We start from the raw sequence: 14,880 nt of genomic DNA, 5'->3' as shown, positions 1-14,880 counted from the left end.
CCCAGCTTCTGGCACCTAAATTGAAATTCCTTTATGTAAATTGTTTAGCATCACATTCCCTACCAGATTTGATGCATGAGGTGCATGTAGTATTACTTGCTAAACCAGGCAAAGATCTCCTATTTTATTTCTCATATCAACACATAAGGCTTCTTAACATAGGGCTTAAAATCCTAACTAAAATTCTGGTTTCAAGACTCCTTTGTCGATGTTGACTAAACAGGGTTTATATTCCACAGAAGTCCACTAACATCAATTTGTGACAGTACCTGAGTTCATCTTATGCCCTTCTTTAGCCCTGCTTCACATTGATGCTACTTTGAAATTGCGCTACTTCACTTGAAGTTGCGTGATTTCAAAGTAGCAAGGTCAGCGCGATTTCAGCTGCTACTTGATAGACATCTGTGTGGCTTCATGCACAGTAGGGATGAGCCAAACACCCCCCCTGTTCGGTTCGCACCAGAACCTTCGAACGGACCGACCGTTGGCGCGAACATTTAGAACCCCCATTGACATCTATGAGACTCGAACGTTCAAATTCAAAAGTGCTAATTTTAAAGCCTAATATGCAAGTTATTGTCATAAAACGTCTTTGAGAACCCGGGTCTTGCCCCAGGGAACATGTATCAATGGAAAAAAGTTTTAAAAACAGTAGTTTTTTCTGGAGCAGTGATTTTAATGATGCTTAAAGTGAAAAAAAAAATGAAAAATTCCTTTAAATATCGTACCTGCTGGGTGTCTATAGTATGCCTGTGAAGTGGCACGTGTTTAGAAATGTCCCTGCACAAAATTAGATTACTATAAGAAAAAGGTCATTTAAAACTGCTTGCGGCTTTAATGTAATGTCTGGTCCCTGCAATATGGATGAAAATCATTGAGAAAAATAGTACAGACACAGACAGTACACACACCACGTAGCTTTAGGTGCACACTGCAGAGGACACGGGCAGTACACACCACATAGCTTTAGGTGCACACTGCAGAGGACACAGGCAGTACACCACGTGAGAATACTGCAGCTAGCACAATCACCTGCCTGCCAGTAAATTAGGAAGTGCGGATCTAGCTAAACTATACAGTGTAAAAATATATATACAACACCTGGGATGCATATATATCCTCTACACACTGTAACTTTAACTGACTAGCCTGCCTGCCTGCTCTATCTACCTACTAAAAATGACACACTCTCTCTCTCTCTCTGTCTTCTCTCTCTTAACCACTGCAACACACTACACAAGGCCGACCTGCAGGCGGCCTTTTATAGTGTGGGGCGTGTACTAAACCCCCTGAGCCATAATTGGCCAAAGCCACCCTGGCTTTGGCCAATTATGGCTCTCCGTTTTTTGCAAGCTGCGATTGGCCAAGCATGGGGGTCATAGTGCTTGCTTGGCCAATCATCAGCCAGCAATGCACTGCGATGCCGCAGTGAATTATGGGCCGTGAAACGCCACTCGAATTTGGTGCGAACGGCCCAAAACGTTCGTAATTCGACGAACGATTGATCATACGATGTTCGAGTCAAACATATGTTCGACTCGAATACGAAGCTCATCCCTAATGCACAGATGTCTATTGAAATCGCACCTGAAATCGGCAAAAGTAGTGCATGAACTACTTTTGCAAATCTGTACAGCATCGCAAAATTGGTGTCGCGCCGATTGGAATAGTGCCATTGCCTCCAATAGGCTGCAACTTCTCATGCAAATTGATCTCTCAAATCACTCCAATGGGAACCTAGGCTAAAAACAAGTAAAACATTTAATTTTGTGTAGCAATTGACTTTTTCAGGGCATGTGGAGAATGTACCACAAAGTAAATTCATAAAATCATAAAGTTTATCATACAAATATAAAAATGGTATATATAGCACAGTATCCAGTGTTTGCAAAGTGAAGTTCACAAATCTTATTTCAATTTAATATCCACATGTTAGCTTAACATATTTCAAAAGCTTCAAAGATCTTCTTCAGGGACACATGTGAATAGTATTTGTATAGGGAAACCCAGTAATGCAAAATTGGCAGTTCTGTTGTGGAGTTCAATCCTGTCATCCATAGAGGGGATGCACAACATGCCCAGACCCTTAACCACAATAGCAATATATGTATTCCAGGAAGTTTAGCAGATCAAGATACTCCAAACACCACCCCCCAGACAGATCCCATCAAAACTGCGTTGGGATCCAACAATTACTCAAACCAGTTAGCACTAAATTCTTCCTCCATACTCCCTTATGTCGTAATCCTCATATCTTTTTTTGTGTATTTTATTTTGGTTCTGTTTTGTTACATTTTATTGTATTTTTTTATTGTCTGATTCAAATAAAGAATGTAAAAAAACTAACATCACAGTTTCTAGACACTTCGGGGGGGGGGGGGGGGGGATTTACTAAAGCTGGAGCATGCAAAATCTTCTGCCTAGAAACCAATCAGCTTACAGGTTTTATTGTCAAAACGTAATTGAACAAGTTGAAGTAGAATCTGATTGGCTACCATGCACAGCTGCACCAGATTCAGTGTGAACCAGTTTTAGTAAATCAACCCTTCCTGTTTGCCCAGGATACAGTGCCTTGAAAAAGTATTCATACCCCTTGAAATTTTTCCACATTTTGTCACGTTACAAAAAAAACGTCAACGTATTTTATTGGGATTTTATGTGATAGACCAACTCAAAGTGGTACATAATTGTGAAGTGGAAGGAAAATGTTATATGGTTTTCATTTTTTTTTTACAATTACCAATTGCCTTCAGAAGTCACCTAATTAGGGTCCACCTGTGTGTAATGTAATCTTAGTATAAATACAGCTGTTCTGTGAAGCCTTCAGAGGTTTGTTAGAGAACCTTAGTGAACATACAGCATTATGAAGGCCCAGGTACACACCAGACAGGTCAGGGATAAAGTTGTGGGGAGGCTTAAAGCAGAGTTAGGTTATAAAAAAATATCCCAAGCTTTGAACATCTCACAGAGCACGGTTCAATCCATCATCCGAAAATGAAAGAGTATGGCACAACTGCAAACCTACCAAGACATGGCCGTCCACCTGAACTGACAGGCCGGACAAGGAGAACATTAATCAGAGAAGCAGCCAAGAGGCCCATGGTAACTCTGGAGGAGCTGCAGAGATCCACCGCTCAGGTGGGAGAATCTGTCCACAGGACAACTATTATTCATGCACTTCACAAATCTGGCCTTTATGGAAGAGTGGCAAGAAGAAAGCCATTGTTGACAAAAAGTCATAAGTCCCGTTTGCAGTTTGCAAGAAGCCATGTGGAGGACACAGCAAAAATGCGGTCCTCTAGTCAGGTGAGAGCAAAATTTTAACTTTTTGGCCTAAAAGCAAAACGTTATGTGTGGCGGAAAACTAACACTACACATCACCCTAAACACACCAAGGTTGATCGCTAGCAGAGGATCAATCCTATTACCCAAATTGATGTTCCCACTACAGACTGCTTAGGATTTGGCTGCCCAATGACCAGTCATGCGATGTTGTACCCAAACAAAATTTACGCCCTTTTTTTCCCACAAATAGAGTTTCATTTTGATCACCTCTGCGTTTTTTATTTTTTGCGCTATAAACAAAAAAAGAGCGACAATTTAGAAAAAAACACAATATCTTTTACCTTTTGCTATAGTAAATATACCAATTAAAGGAGTTGTAAAGTAAAATAATTTTTCACCTTAACCACTTAAGACCCAGACCTTTAGGCAGCTAAAGGACCCGGCCAGTTTTTGCGATTCGGCACTGCGTCGCTTTAACTGACAATTGCGTGGTCGTGCGACATGGCTCCCAAACAAAATTGGCGTCCTTTTTTTCCCACAAATAGAGCTTTCTTTTGGTGGTATTTGATCACCTCTGCGGTTTTTATTTTTTGTGCTATAAACAAAAATAGAGCTTTTTTCTATAATAAATATCCCCCAAAAATATATAAAACATTATTTTTTTTCCTCAGTTTAGGCCGATACGTATTCTTCTACCTATTTTTGGTTTGCGCAAAATTTATAGAGTTTACAAAAAAAGGGGATAGTTTTATTGCATTTTTATTAATTATTTTTTTTACTACTAATGACGGCGATCAGCGATTTTTTTTGTGACTGCGACATTATGGCGGACACTTCGGACAATTTTGACACATTTTTGGGACCATTAAAAATACATTGTTTACTGTAAAAATGACAATTGCCGTTTGGAAGTGAACCACAAGGGGGCGCTGAAGGGGTTATGTGTGACCTCATTTGTGTTTCTAACTGTAGGGGGGTGTGGCTGTAGGTGTGACGTCATCGATTGTGTTTCCCTATAAAAGGAAACACACGATCGATGACAGCGCCACAGTGAAGAACGGGGAAGCTCTCCCGTTCTTCAGCTCCGGGGACCGATCGCGAGACTCCAGTGGCGATCGGGTCCGCGAGTCCCACGGAGCTTCGGACCGGGCCGTGTGCATGCGCCCGCGGCACACGCGCGACCCCACGGCTGGGCTTAAAGAGCCACGTGCATATATGTGGATGTGCCCAGCCGTGGCATTTTGCCGACGTAAATTAACATTAAGGTGAAAAAACATCTGATGATTCCGCCCCCCCCTCCGAGCCCCAGTTATACTTACCTGACCCCTTGAAAGTCCCGCGCTCGGTCCTGAGATCCTCTTCGCCGCTCAGCCTGGCCACTGATTGGCTAGAGCGGATGGATTGAGAGCAGCGCAGCCATTGACTGGCGCTGCTGTCAATCACATCCAGTGACGCAGCGTTCCGAGGGGCGGGGCCGAGTGATACAGTGAGCGGCTATGGCCGCTTGCTGTATCACGGGAGCGCGCCCGCAATTACTCACCACCATGCAAGCTCTCTCGCATGACTGTGGTCAGTACTTGCGGGGAGGACCAGAGACAGTCGCCCAGGGACCCCAGAAGACGTGGATCAGGGCCACTCTGTGCAAAACTAACTGCACAGTGGAGGTAAGTATAACATGTTTGTTATTTTAAAGGAAACTTTTTTTTTCCTTTACTAACCCTTAAATATATATATACAGTATATATATATATATATATATATATATATATATATATATATATACATACATATACAGGATATATATATAGGATTTTGCCCAGGAGAGCCATTCTGCGGCAGTATAGCTGCGTGAGCCGGTCGGGAACCGGTTATACACCAAAGGCCTGCATACGACCCTTGGGCTGCAGGTTGGTCACCAGGGCTGTAATATATTACATTTTTCCTCATGAGCTTGGATATGTTTTTACTAAGGATACTAGACAGGTGCATATAAAAACATAAAAAATAAAATAATACATACTGAAAAAGAACTAAAAGCCTAAAGCTGTGACAGTCATTATCCACTTCAGAAGTTGTAGAAGAATAAAATAAAGCTAAAGTGAAATGTACCGGTGCCCTCTGGCCATAGCTCGGGTTAAAGATAGTTAGAGTTCAGTCTGAAGTGTCACCAGCAATACCCTGCAAACGTGCAACATGAGCAAAGTGATCGTTGTTTGAAATACCCCATGCATTAATTGTTCTGGAAGCTCTTACAAGTAAATTACTATCAGAATACATTTTTATAATTTCACTTTGCTGCCAGCCCAGCTTTGAACCAACTTCTGTCATACCATTCATACATACAGTATGACAGAAACATTGACAGAGTAGACCAAACAGAGTCTGACTCAATAACACAAAACATCTGTTTTTCCCCATATCTAACAGTTACAAAACACATACCATGATTATAACATATGGTGTACACCTGCTTTTCCTGACAGCATCTTGGATAAATATCTACTACGAGAAATAGTGTGCAATATCCATGATGCTAGGTGCACTCCCTACTTTAAGCCTATTCATCATTTCCAACAAAGGCAGCTCAAATATAGATAGAAACAAGAAAGGGTGCCTTACCCTTGGTATCCCCACACTGATGATTTCCCTTCTCCGCTAATCCCCTCCTGTAAGCTGTCTAACCTTCCATCATCCAATCATATGCAAGCAAAAATTCATTTTTTTTTCATTTTCATTGCACATAATTGGGTATTCTTTGCAAAGTTAAAGGGTTGTAAACCCTCATGTTTTTTCACCTTAAAAAACCACCTTGCAGTGTCTGGCCACCCGTTTTGCTTGCCTGAGCCCCTAATATCTATAAGCGTGATCCCGCGTCGCTCTCTCCGCAGCTTCTCAGCTCTTCATTGGATAGATTGATAGCATCGCAGCCATTGGCTCCCGCTGCTGTCAATCAAATCCAATAACGCGGCCGCTGGAGGGGTGAGGCCCGAGTCATACACTCGGCGTCTATGGACACCGAGTGTATGACACAGGAGCGTGCCCGCAAGGTAACCCCCTCGGGAGAGAGCTTCCCAGAGGGGGGTTATCTAATGCAGGGAGGAGCCGCGAGAGCCGCCGTGGGACCCCAGAAGAGGACGATCGGAGCCACTCTGTGCAAAACGAACTGCACAGTGGAGTTAAGTATGATATGTTTGTTATTTTAATTAAACAAAAATTGAAGCTTTAATATCACTTTAAGCTTTACCTCATTTACTAAGCTCTTGAGCAACTGAACTTGCAGAATGCAACTTTGCAAAGTGCTCAGTCTATTTGCCTTTAGTATATCAACCCTCATGAGTCTACAATATTGGACTTTGTCACAATTTCTGAGATACATAATTTGTTTTTTTTACTAGCTGTGAGCCCTAAGAAATTATTGAAATACAGTAAAACCTTGGATTGTGAGAATAATACGTTCCGGAATCATGCTTGTAATACAAAGCACTTGTACAGTATATCAAAGCGATATAACCCCATTAGAAATAATGGAAGCTTAAATGATTTGTTCCAAAACCATTTATTCATAAGTCCTTCAGTTTATAGCCCATATAAAAAGATTATAGCAATGTGACCAGGTTGTGTAACCATAAAATGTCAATCCACAAATGTAAGCCTCCACAAGGGGATTAGAGGCAAAATCCAGCAGGAGCTACAGAGTATAAAAGAGGAGAGAGGCGCCTCTAAGTGTAGCAATATGAGTATGTATTTAAAAATGTAGCTTGTCTTGCAAAACGCTCTCAAACCAAGTTACGCTCAAACCAAGGTTTTGCTGTATATCACATTAATGTGTGTAATGCATCTATATAATATATGAGTTTCACTTTTTGAATTAAATTACTGAAATAAATAAACTTTTTGATATTCAAATTTTTGGAGATGCACCTGTAAATATCTTGGCATTTATGATATATATATATATATATATGTGTATATATATATATATATATGTGTGTGGAAAATTCCCAAAACATTACCGATTGTGGATACTTGAGACTGAGGTTGGGAACCACTGCTATAGAGCATGTTTTTCTTAGAATGCTGGAATATTCACTGCCTGCCTGTTTCTGGCATGCAGGGGAACTTGGGGTGTTAAAATAAGAACATATTTCAGATAAGTATTGTAGTAATTGTATTGATAGTAAATTAGTAGTAGCAAAAATATTTTTTGAAGATTAGTAAATGAATACAGAGTATAAACTGTATCAACAGCTGTGAAAACTCAGTGTACAAATTGGTTTCACCTTTAGAAGTCTGCCTGGATACAGTGACATCATGCCTCATTTCCTGATTGGCTGGAATTATGTATTTCTATTGGGTGTGCTAGAATTAAGTACGGTACTTTCTGACAAACAGGAAAGGAGGGATTATTATTATTATTATTATGTTATACAGGATTTATATAGCAGTTTGACCAGTGCTGTACAAAATAAATAAAGTTAGTAGAGTTGCAATACAATTCAAGACAAGAAGGTTAGGAGGGCCCTGTTCATAAGAGTGTGCAAGAGTGTAAAAAAATCACAATAAGAGTATAGTGATTGGTTTGCGCAAAAGTTATAGCGTCTACAAAATAGGAGATATGCCGCGTACACACGATTATTTTTCGGGTTGTAAAAATTACGGTTTCTTTTATGTCATTAAAAATGATCGTGTGTGGGCTTCAGAGCATTTTTCGGGTTCTGAAAAACGGGGCAATTTTTTTTCGAACATGCTCTTTTTTCACAACGTTTTTAACGTTGTCGTTTTTCAGGTTGTAAAAAATTGTTGTGTGTGGGCTTTAAAGCGGTGGTTCACCCTCCTTCACATCGTTAGACCATTACATTCGGCATCGTAGCGCGAGCTACGGTATGCCGGTCTTAAATTTTTAATCCCCGTACTCACTGTGCTATCGATCATTGAAGAATCCGACTCCCGCGGGGAATGGGCGTGCCTATGGAGAGGGAGGATGATTGACGGCCGGCTCTGGCACGTCACGCTCCCCGAAGACAGCCGGAGTAGGTCTCGGCTCTTCACGGCGCCTGCGCACAGGCTATGCGCAGGCGCCGTGAATAGCCAAGCCTATTTCGGCTATTTCCGGAGAAGCGTGACGTGCCAGGGCCGGCCGTCAATCACCTTCTCTCACCATAGGAACGCCCATTCCCAGGAATCTTCAATGAGCCATAGCACAGTGAGTACGGGGATAAAAAATGTAAGACCGGCATACCGTAGCTCACGCTACGATGCTGAATGTAATGGTCTAATAAAAAAAAACATTTTTTTTTTTTTAACAGGGTGAACCCCCGCTTTAATGACGTGAAAAATCTGCGCATGCTCAGAAGCAAGTTATGAGACGGGAGCGCTCATTCTGGTAAAAATACGGTTCGTAATGGAGTAAGCACATTCATCACGCTGTAACAGACAGAAAAGCGCAAATCGCCTTTTACTAACACAAAATCAGCTACAGCAGCCCAAAGGGTGGCGTCATCCGAATGGAACTTCCCCTTTATAGTGCCGTCGTACGTGTTGTACGTCACCGCGCTTTGCTAAAGCATTTTTTTTTTCACGATCGTGTGTAGGCAAGGCCGTTTTAATTATCAAGTTGAAAACGTTGTTTTTTACAACCCGAAAAATGATCGTGTGTACGAGGCAATAGATTTATGGCATTTTTTTATCATCTTTTTTTTATTTGTAATGGTGGTGAGCTGCGATTTTTATCATGACTGCAGCAATATGGTGGACACATCAGACACTTTTGACGCTATTTTTGGACCATTGTCATTTATACAGCGATTAGTGCTATAAAAATGCACTGATTACTGTGTAAATGACACTGGCAGGGAAGGGGTTAAACACTAGGAGGGCGATGAAGGGGTTAAGTGTGTCCTAGGGAGTGATTCTAACTGTGCTACAAGTGGCATGACAGTGATCACTGCTCCCGATGACAGAGAGCAGTAGATCACTGTCCTGTCACTAAGCAGAACAGGGAAATGCCTTGTTTAAACGTTTTGCAGCTCTGTGACATGATCGCGGGCACCCGGCAGACATCGCGTCCGTGATTTAAAGGGGACGTACAGGTACGTCCCTTTGCGCAACCGTGCCATTCTGCCGACGTATATCATCGTGCAGCCGTCGGCAAACGATTAAAATAACCTATATACACAGGTACTATTAGGGAATGGTAAGGGTCACATTAATTTAGGCTCATCAAAAGTTGCTACTTTATCCAATAAGTGAACTGCCACATTTGTAAGTGACCTTTTCTCAGGGGGTCAGACTGCCTTTACAGCAAAAAAACTAAAATTGAAGATGCCAATTACACCAAACTTTATTTTAATAGGCATGAAAATAAAATAAACTGTTCTCATTGTGCATGTTTTAATTTAATTTTACCACTGCTGGCATTCTATGGGGCACAAAAATTATGCCAATTTAAATACAAGAACATGAATGTTTATAGAAGCCACTGTACAGTATCAAAGACTTCTCATAGGAATCCTCAAGACAAGCTTCCAAACTGTACTAACTGCATTTCCCTGGCATGATTAGGCATCTGTTATTCATTTCCAATCATATTCCAAGGCCCTATGAGACACCTACATCGAAGACCATACATATGAACTGTGAAGTTCTCTGAAGCTTGAAGTAAAACAATGATCTAATTTATAGAGTAGCAGCTATTTCTAGCTGTAAATATAATTCAACAGGAATATCCCAGATTTTTCAATTAAATTAACTGCAGCAAGATAAAAGCTTTAATGTTAAACTGAAGTCATCTAGAAAACGCAAGAAAACTTGCTTTCTTTTCTTTTTTTCCATACAATGTTATTCTTATGCTAAATCTTTACCTGGTATCGGTTGCGATTTCTATTAAAGAATTACCTCCTGGCTGCAGAATGGTAATAAAGTCATGGCCTGAGAAGGAATTCAGGAAAACATATTCCACCAAATCACTACAGCCTATGCCTATGTATTCCTGTACAGTAAAGCAACTGTGAAATCGGGGCATTCGTGGAGTGGCAGCACTGGCAGTCAAATAGGTGTGCTGCATGCAAATGTACCAACAAGGAACATGATAATAGGAGAAGATAGCAGGGTGAGCAATGGGAGAACCTCATTATTGTACTGCTTTTTCACTGTCCAGTCAGCAGGCTGGGGGTGGTGATGACACTTCTGTATTTCTTAAGTGTACATTTACACCTGCAAATGCACCTACACTCTTATTAGATGTGAGAAAATTTTCCAACATTAGCTGGTAGACGCATGGAGAGCACAACATATGAGACAAAAAGATTATACATTTTGTTTGCCGGTGCATGGGACGTACACTAGAATTGATTACTTTATGGTAGAGCATAGGCTGTTAGAATTGTTGGAAGATACAAAGATAAGAATCTCAACATTCTCCGACCACGCACCAATCTCATTACAACTGAAAATAGGGGAGATAGAAAATAAGAAAAGTACTTGGAGGCTAAATGAAGAACTCTTATTAGATAAGGAAATAGAGAAGAGGATAAGGAAGGAGATAGAACAGTTCTTTAAGGAGAACTGTACAGAGGGAATGTCTGAGGCGATCATTTGGGAAACCCATACGTTTTACATCAGGGAAATCTTAATAAAAGAAGGAGCCGAAAAAAAGAAAAGAAATAAAGAGAAAAAAACAAGTTAATTAAAGAAATGTTTGAATTAGAACAACTACATAAAGATTTATTACTGAATCTAAGTATTAAAAGGGAGGAATTGAAAGAACTAATCGAACAGGAATCTCGAACAGCTTTAAATATGGTCAAAAAAGAATGATATCAATGGGGCAATAAGATGGGAAAACATTTAGCGAACATTTAAAAAAAAAATAAACAATTAACTATATCGAAAGAATACAGACAAATACCGGAGAAATAAGATTCAGGACCTCAGATATTATTAAAAACTTTCAGGAATTTTATGGGAAACTCTATGCAATTAATAAGAATAGTACTAAAGAAGAATTAAAACTAAGACAGGAAAAAATTAGATCATACCTGAAGGACTTGGACTTAAATAAAATTCCAGAAAGCAAACTCAATAACCTTGAAAACCCTATAACAGAAGAAGAAATTCATAAAATTATTCAGGAACTTCCTAATGGTAAAAGCCCCGGCCCCGACGGAATAACAATAATGTACTATAAAACAATATCCGATATATAAACCCCTAAACTATGGGCCAGATTCACAAAAGGGATACGATGGCGTTTCTCCTGATACGCCGTCGTATCCCTGTTTCTATCTATGCGACTGATTCATAGAATCAGTTACGCATAGATATCCCTAAGATCCGACAGGTGTAATAGTTTTACACTGTCGGATCTTATGATGCAGTACCGCGGCCGTCGCTGGGGGGAATTTGCGTCGTAAACCAGCGTCGGGTATGCAAATTAGGAGTTACGGCGGATTTTCGCGTTCGCTACGTCGCCGCTAGTCTAGTTTCCCGTCGCAAAGTTAGTCGTCGTTTTAGGTGCCCTAACTTTAGTCAGCAATCGTATTGCTGTCTAAAGTATGGCCGTCGTTCCCGCGTCGAAATTTAAAATTTAACGTTGTTTGCGTAACACGTCCGGGAATACGGAAGTACGCTACACGCGTCGCCGTTCGAAAAAATTACGTCACGGCACGCAAAGCACAGCAGGAGTTAGGAAACAGAGTATGCGCAGTAGGTCCGGCGTGGGTGCGCGCCTAATTTAAATGGCACACGCCCATTTAAATTGACCCGCCTTGCGCCGGAGGCCGTGGGCGTAGTTTTCATCGCAAGTGCTTTGTGAATCAGGCACTTGCGATGAAAACTTGCGGCGGTGTAACGTATCTACGATACGTTATGCCGCCGCGATTCTACGTGAATCTGGCACTATGTTACTATTTCAACGGGATAGGAGAAAAGTGGGAGATGCGGAAAGAAGCCTTAGAAGCTTTAATAACTGTAATTCCGAAAGAGGGTAAAGACAGCTCCCTATGCTCCAGTTACAGACCAATTTCGCTTCTTAACATAGACCTAAAGATATTCTCTAAAATTCTCGCCAACAGGTTGGAAAAAATAATGAAAGACGTAGTCCACATAGACCAAGTAGGTTTTATCAAAGGGAGAGAAGGAAGAGATAATGGAATTAGATCCCTCCTGATTATCGAGGAAATCAGGAAAAGTGGAGCCCGGGATAACAATAGGAGGAGAGGAGCATAAACTTGCCGCTTACGCGGACGATATTCTGGGATCAGATACACAAGAAGGAAAAATGGGATTTTAATTCACCACTTATACCTTTAAACGACACAAACATTTTCCCACCAGGTGACGAAAAAAGGTTTGGTAAATGGATAATTAATGAGAATGCCCAATTAAAAGATATTATGGTACAAAACAAGTTATTAACATTACAGGAATTAAAAAATAAGAAGGAAATCATACTGATTGATGAATGGCGGTACGTGCAATTGAAGCATTTCTTTGAAAGTCTTCCACAGCCGATTAGATCGGAATCAAATCTCCGGCCCTTTGAAAAACTATGTGTAGACAAGACTGAAAAGGGGATAATTTCAAAAATGTATAAAATTTTGAACTCTAGGAAATCGCAGAATGTACTACCATTCATCAAGAAATGGGAGGAGGAGTTGGGCTTATCTGTAAACGAACATGAGATTAGGCAGTTAATTAAGAGAGTGCATGCGACATCGGTAAACAATAATATTATGGAGCAGCTGACAGGATTCATACGAGCTCAGGAACCACAAAACATCTTTGTTGGAGAGGCTGCAATGGAATTGGTAAAATGACCCACATCTGGTGGACTTGTCCCAAAATCAGAGTATATTGGGCAGAGATAAGACAAAAAATTTGAGAAATATTAAACCTAGATCTCCCAGATGACCCATGGGTCTGTATTTTACATGGAACCCGAATGTCAACTAAGGACTACCTGAAGACATTAACTCCACAGCTTCTGAATGCAGCAAAAAATCAAATATCTAGTAACTGGCAACAATTGGAGAGACCAACATTGGCAGGATGGTCCAAAAAAAAATAGACGAAATCTATAGTATGGAATATTTGAGATTTACTGATGGAGGAAATTGGGCGGAATTTGAAGAGAAATGGAAAAAGTGGAAAGGGTTTAAATCAAAAATGGAATATGCAGATATGTTGGATGTTTAAAATAATACATTATAAACGATAATAATTAATACCCATAAGGGCTAGAGCAGGTAAAATCCGACGACACGGAGATAAGAGAGAGGCCGGGGGGAAGGATGGGGGAGGGAGAAGGGGGATGGGAGGAGAGAAGAGAGGGGGTAGGGAAGGAGTGGAGGAAAGGGAACCAGTCTGTTAAAGATACTGGCTTATGAATGATCCATTTTTACTCTCCCTTTTCAGAGGCAAAAAAAAAAAAAGAAGAGAAACAATAAGTAAAGAAATAAAAATAAAAGGAATAAGAAATAAAAAGAAAAGAAGTATAAAGAGAATTATAAGGAAGAGGGAGAGGGGGAAAAAAAACATATATGATGCGAAACCATGAAGGAGACGTGGCGGGCAAATGAATTGGCGGGCAAGCCTTGCTACCTTCTTTCTGCCTATGGTTAAGTCTGAAATGGGACTAAAAAAAAAAAAAAAGATGTGAGAACCCCAGTGGGGGTTCCCACAATTAGCTGGGAGAGGAAGCCGCATTGAAAGCAATGAGAGGCTGCCAACTCCCACAGCTAACTGCAGCTCATGCAGCAATCACATGCAAGCTCCCAATGATGTAAATTCTGAAAAAACATGTAGGGCATGACCGGAAGACGTGACATCACCATGTACAGTGTGCAAGTCCCTGTGCTTCTTGGGTATTGTAGTTTGTTCACTGCTCGATCAATTTGAGTTTTATGTTGGCATTTTTAACTTAAATAAAACATTTCAGAGATTTAACACTATGGGAATAATGGGAAAGTAATAGTGGGTGTATGCTACAGGCCCTCTAACCTGAGGGGGAGGAAGAGGAGGACCTCCTAACACAGGAATGGCGGCAACGAAGGGCAATGTTATTATAATGGGGCATTTTATTAATCCAGTTATAGACTTGGCAGAAGGAACCGCTCACTCACCTAAGGATCGCCAATTCCTAAATGTTTTGCAGGATAATTTCAAGAGACAATGTATTACTAGACCTACTGATTACAAACAACATAGATCTGATCACGGTTGTGGAAATACGGGGCAACTTAGGAAACAGTGATCACAGGTTGATTACATTAAAGGTGTTGTAAAGGTTTGTTTTTTATGTTCTAAATAGGTTCCTTTAAGCTAGTGCATTGTTGGTTCACTTACCTTTTCCTTCTATTTCCCTTCTAAATGTTTTTTTTCTTTGTCTGAATTTCTCACTTCCTGTTTCTCCTCAGTAAGCTTTCCACCATCATACGAGCGGTGGATAGTCAGACAGAACAGCTTACTGAACAGCTTACTGAGGAGGAACAGGAAGTGAAAAATTCAGACGAAGAAAACAAAGAAAAAAAAACATTTAGAAGGGAAATCGAAGGAAAAGCTTAGTGAACCAACAATGCACTAGCTTAAAGGAACCTA

This window comes from Rana temporaria, chromosome 1 (genome assembly GCF_905171775.1).
Source record: "Rana temporaria chromosome 1, aRanTem1.1, whole genome shotgun sequence".
NCBI classification, from domain to species: Eukaryota; Metazoa; Chordata; class Amphibia; order Anura; family Ranidae; genus Rana; species Rana temporaria.
Note: the sequence above shows the minus strand (reverse complement) of the source record.